General features: G+C 35.4%; 1 non-coding gene across 1 annotated transcript; it reads left to right on the top strand.

Annotated features, from left to right (window-relative positions):
* The first annotated feature begins 3,951 nt into the window (after nucleotides 1–3,951).
* On the top strand, nucleotides 3,952–4,053 carry LOC122106442. The gene has a single exon (XR_006147184.1). It is a non-coding gene; the product is annotated as a U6 spliceosomal RNA (small nuclear RNA).
* The last annotated feature ends 2,159 nt before the right edge of the window (nucleotides 4,054–6,212 follow it).

The raw sequence follows: 6,212 nt of genomic DNA on the forward strand, positions 1-6,212 counted from the left end.
ATCCATAGAACATTCCTCAATACAATAAAAGCTGTATATGGAAAACATACAGCCAGCATTATAATTAATGGTGAAAAACTAAAGCTATTTCCTCTTAACTCAGGAATGAGAAAAGGATGTCCACTCTCTTAACTTCTCTTCAATTTAGTATTAGAATGCCTAGCTACAGAAATAAGACAATATGCCAATATAAAAGGGATCCAAATAAGGAAAGAAGAAGTAAAAATCTCCCTCTTTGCAGATAAAATGATCTTGTACTTAAAGAATCCCACGGACTCCACTCCAAAATTACTCAAGCTAAATCAAAACTGTCAAAATAGCAGGGTATAAAATTAACCCTCAGAAATTAATGGCTTTTCTGTATGCCAACAATGAGAAAAGTGAGGCTCAAATCAAGAAAGGTTTTCCATTTGTAAGAGCCCCACAATAAATGAAATACCTAGGAATTAACTTAACCAAAGAAGTGAAGGACATTTATGATGAAAACGTTAAAAATCTGAAAAAGGAAATCAAAACAGAACTTAGAAAGTGGCAAAACCTCCCATGCTCCTCGATAGGAAGGATGAACCTTGTGAAAATGGCAATATTTCCCAAGGCTATCTACAAGTTCAATGCCATACCTATCAATATCCCAACCACATTCTTCAAGGAAATAGAAGAGGCAATCCCAAAATTCATATGGAACAACAAAAGACCCCCAATTGAAAAAAGCAATCCTTAACAGAAGAACAGTGTTGGAGGAATATCAATACCAAATTTCAAACTCTACTACAAAGCCATAGTAATTAAAACAGTTTTGTATTGGCACAAGAAAAGACCTCAGGAACAATGGAATAGAATTGAAAACCCAGAAATGAACCTACAGACCCATAATCATCTAATATTCGATAAAGGATCTAAAAAGATAAAATCGAAGAAAGGCTGTTCAGTAAATGGTACTGGCAAAATTGGTTAATCACTTGTAGAAAATTAGATCCTTATATATCACCCTGTACCAGAATCAACTCCAAATGTATCAAATACCTCAGAGTCAAAGCAGATATTCTGAAAACATTACAGGATGGAATATGAGAAACCCTAGGTCTCCTTAACAAAGGCTGAAATTTTCTGAAAAGAAATGCAAAAGCACAACAAATGAAAGTTTGGACAAATAGGATTGCATGCTGTTGCAGAGCTTCTGCATGGCAAAGGACATAGCTAGCAGGATCAATAGAAATCCCACGGAATCAGAGAAGATCTTCACTAGCCATAAAACCGACAAGGGTTTCACATCTAAAACAGATCTGGAAATCAAAAAATTAAATCCTCCAACAACAAATATTCAAAGAAAATACTGCCCAATAAATAAGTGGGCTAAAGACATAAAGACAAACTTCTCTGAAGAGGAAAGGAGGGTGACCAATAAAGACATGCAGAAATGCTCAACCACCCTAGCCATAAAAGAAATGCAAATCAATCAACATTGAGATTTCACCTCACCCAAGTTAGAGTGGCTATAATCAAGAACTCTAATAACAACAGATGCTGGAGGGGATGTGGACAGAAGGGAACCTTACTTCATTGCTAGTGAGAGTGTAATCTTGTTCAACCACTTTGGAAAATAGTATGGAGGTTCCTACAAAGACTCCACATAGAGCTCCCCTATGACCCAGCAATCCCACTTTTGGGCATTTGCCTAAATGATCACAAACAAGACCATACTAAAGCTACCACACAGATATATTTATTGCAGCATTACCATAGCTAAGATATGGAACCAACTCAGATGTCCCTCAGTAGATGAATGGATCAAGAAAATGTTGTATATATACACAATGGAGTTCTATGTCTCTATCTGAAACAATGATATTGCCCCATTTGTTAGGAAATGGAAAACTTGGAAAAAAAATTTATTAAGTGAAGTAAGCCAGGCCCAAGAAACAGAGGTCTCATGGTTTCCCTTATTAGCAATTACTAGTGTATGTCTGAGACATGCAGAAATTGTTAGATAAGTTGATGTTAGGTGAAATGAACCCTAAGATAAGAATTCAATTTTTTTTCTGTAATTATTTCTAACATATTTATAAGATGATTTCTTTGTTACTTTGTATGTCCCTTCTGCATGGTATAACACCTGTTTTCACTGTATTTGATGTTGGTATAATTTGTGGAGGGGAAGGGAAAAATTTTTTTAAATATGGATACATGTGGACCCATTGCAACAATGAGATATACAAGACATTATGTCGAAATACAAATTTTACAACTTTGGATGGGGGAAAGGCAGAGGGGGAAACGGGACATAAGAGAGGTGAGATGGGAAGGGATAGTAAGGGGAAACAAAGGAGTATGCAACAATGCTTGATAAGAAATGTACTCATTACCTTGCCCATGTAATTGTAACCACTCTGTATGGTATTTTCACACTTAAAACACGAAAAACCATAAAATATAAAGTATTTTTGATAAAAAATAAAAATGACTCAGAATAAATAATCAATGCAAAAACAATCTTTACAGAAGCAAACTCTCAGAGATATTACATGACTTTGAAAAGGATAAAGTGGCTGAATTTAATATAAAATTAGAAGTATGACCATTCAAAAATATAAAAAGATATTCTTTATTTCATTATATAACCCAAAACAGAAAGTAAATGTTGTTTAGATGATTTTTTAAAATACAGTCTCTCAGGTGCTGGGAGGGTGGTTCAGTGTAGAGTGCTTGCCTTGCATGCATGAGGTCCTGGGTTTGATTCCTCAGCACCACATAAGCAGAAAAAGATGGAAGAGATGCTGTGACTCAAGTAGTAGCAATAGCCTTGAGCTGAAGTGCTGAGAGACAGCACCCGGACAGAGAGTTCAAGCCCCACAACCAACAAAAATAAAACAAAAACAAAACAAAATACAATCTCTCACTTTTGTGTGCTCAACATTGTAACACTAGTGCTTCAGTCTAGGGCTAAGATTTTAGGTGTGGACATTTATCAACACTCCTGATTCAGATTCTAATTGATAAAATTTTTAATCAATGTTTTGTTATTAATTTTGCTCTTTGTAAATTCACATATACCTATAAAAAACAGTGTGGCCATCCCAATAACATTCTCAAAGTATTTCCTAATGATGACTTACAAAAAGTTGTATTATATTACAACAAGGAAAGCAATGCTACAAATAAGGAAAACCAATACATAAATATTAATGATTAATAAAATAAAAAACAAAACATTTACCTCTATTTCTAGTATTTGAAATGTACTCCATATTCGATTTATTATTTTCTCATATTGCTGTACATTTAAAACTGCCTAAGTCTATGATGTTCAACAAGAATTTTATGGACTATGAGTAGCCTTTAAAGTTACCCACTAAGATTATTATTTATGGTTCATCTCATCATTTGTATATGGCTTATACCATCATTTATTCCTCGCTTACATATAAAGTAAGGAATCCCTTAAATTTTAACAGAAACTGTGAAGTTAATGTCTTAAATCTTCACTCTGCTTCTTTACACAAACACTTTGCAATTTCTCATTAGTAAAGTTTCTATAAACTCTGAAATGTACATACTTAGTAGTATATGACTGCTACCATGAATCTTAAATGCTTTATGGAAAAGTTTTACAGCGTGCTAAATAGTCTTAATTTTGGCATATATGAGCAAATTCCCAAAATTAAACATATTTAAAACATTAAAACTTTTAACAAACCTTAACACTTTCTATAGTGTTCATTATGGCAGGTTCCTTGTACAGAATAATTGAATTCCTCCTCCTACACATCCGTTGAACAACAAATATATGGAATTATTTTGTTTTGGACATGTCAATCTTGACTTTATTCTTAAGTGTGTTCTTATGTAAGAAATACATGATTCTAAAATTTCACAACAATTCTTTTGAATTTAATTTTTGTGGAATTGTCTAGTTTAAGAAAATCAATTACACGTTATATATAAAATTGTTCTGTGCTCAATTCAGTAGCACATACACTAACATTGGAACAATAAAGAGAAGAATATCCCCTGACTGAGGATGACACTCGACTTCGTGAAGCATTCCAGATTTTTAAAAGAACAGATGCTGGATAGGATGTGGACAGAAGGGTACCTTAATGCCTTGTTGTTAGGAGTTTAAACTTGTTCGAAGACTTTGGAAAGTAGTATGGAGGTTCCTCAAAAGACTACATAGAGCACCCCTAACACCCAGCAATCCCATTTTGGGCATTCACCCAAATGATCACAAAAAAGAGCATACTAAAACTACCAGCAAAACTATGTTCATTGCAGCATTATTTACCAAAGCTAAGATATATAACCAACCCGGATGTCCCACAGTAAACGAATGGATCAAGAAAATGTGTGTGTGTGTATGTGTGTGTGTGTGTGTGTGTGTGTGTGTGTGTGTGTGTGTGTGTGTGTACTGGAATTCTTTGCCTCCATCAGAAAGAATGACATCACCCAGTTTGTTAGGAAATGGAAAGACTTGGAAAAAATTATATTAAGTAAATTAAGCCAGGCCCAAAGAAGTGAAGTAAGCCAGGCCCAAAGAAACATAGGTCCCATGGTTTCCTTATTTTCAATAACTAGTATGTGTCTGCTACAAGTAGAAAACATCATATAAGTTGATGTTAGGCAAAATGAACCCCAAGATAAGGATTCAAATGGTTTTTCTTTCTTGCGATTGTTTCTAAGATATTTATAAGATCATTTCTTTGTTGCTTTGTATGTTCCTCCTGCAAGCTAAAGCCCCTGTTTTCACTGTATTTGATGTTGGTACTATTTGTGGAGTGGAAGGGAAACACAAATCGTTTAAATAGGGATGCAGGTGGACCCATTGCAACAATGAGATGAACAAGTCGTTGTGTCAAAAAATGATTTTGGCCGGGGGTTGAGGGATGTGGACAGTGGGGGGACGGGGGTGGGGGAGGGGTTAGTGGGGTGGGAGGTGGAAGATGGGCAGGGATGGGAAGGGGAAACAAAGGAGGAGCAAGTGGACCCATTGCAACAATGAGATGTACAAGTCATTATGTCAAAAAATGAACTTTACAACTTTGGTGGGAGGAGGACCGGATGGGGGAAGTGGGGGAGTATGGGAAGGGATGGGAAGGGGAAGCAAAGAGGAGGCAACAATGCTTGATAAGAAATGTACTCGTTATCTTGCCCATGTAATTGTAACTCCTCTGTCAGTATTCTCACAATAAAAATAAAAGAAATGTACTCAATAACTCACCCATGTAATTGTAACCCCTCTGTATGGCATTTTCAGAATTAAAAAAAAAAGAAACATAGGTCCTATGGTATCCCTTATTTGCAATAACTAATGTATGTCTGGGATAAGCAAAGAAGGTATGGTAAGGCGAAAAAAAGTAGTAGGCAACAATGCTTGATAAAAAATGTACTCATTACCTTTTCCATGTAATTGTAACTTCTCTGTATGGTATTTTCACAATTTAAAAAAAAAGGTCAAAAGCATGTGCATATGACTAGATAAGATTATGTTAAGGTAAATGAACCCCATGATAAGGACACAAGTGGTTTTTTATTTCTTCCTGTGGTTTCTAATATATTTCTAATGTACGATGTGATTCTTTATATGTGCATCCCCCACAGTTAAACCCCTGTTTTCACTGTATCTGATGTTGGTGCACTTCCATCTCGTATGTACACTTCTCTAACTTGGGGATGGAAAGGGAAAAAACAAAAGGCTTAAATAAGCATACAGTATGACCATTACAACAATGTGACGCACAAGAGAGTATGTTGAAAAATGAACTTTACAATTTAGGAGGGGAGGGGAGGGAAGTGTACTTGTGGAGGTGGGAGGGAAGGGATCGCAGGGGAAAACAAAGGAGGAGGTAACAATGCTTGATAGGAAATGTACTCATTACCTTTTCATGTAACCGTAACCACTCTGTACAGTACTTTTATAATAAAGAATATAAAAATGTTCTCGGATGGAAGAGAATATTTCCCCTATTTTACCCATGTAATATCGTTAACAAAGAAATTAATGCAAAATACTGATATGAAGATATTTTGAATAAATATGTGTGTATGTGTATGTGTGTGTGTGTGCGTGCCTGCGCATTTTCGTTCTCAGAGTTTGAATTCAGTGCACCAAGGTCTCACTAGGCCATTCCTCTCTAGATTGATGAGCTACTATATAAGCTATATCTCCATTCTTGGCTCTTTGGTAGTTCATTAATTTTTTAAAATATTTTTATTAC

The sequence above is a fragment of the Dipodomys spectabilis genome, unplaced genomic scaffold (genome assembly GCF_019054845.1).
Source record: "Dipodomys spectabilis isolate Male_0828 unplaced genomic scaffold, ASM1905484v1 ptg000041l, whole genome shotgun sequence".
NCBI classification, from domain to species: domain Eukaryota; kingdom Metazoa; phylum Chordata; class Mammalia; order Rodentia; family Heteromyidae; genus Dipodomys; species Dipodomys spectabilis.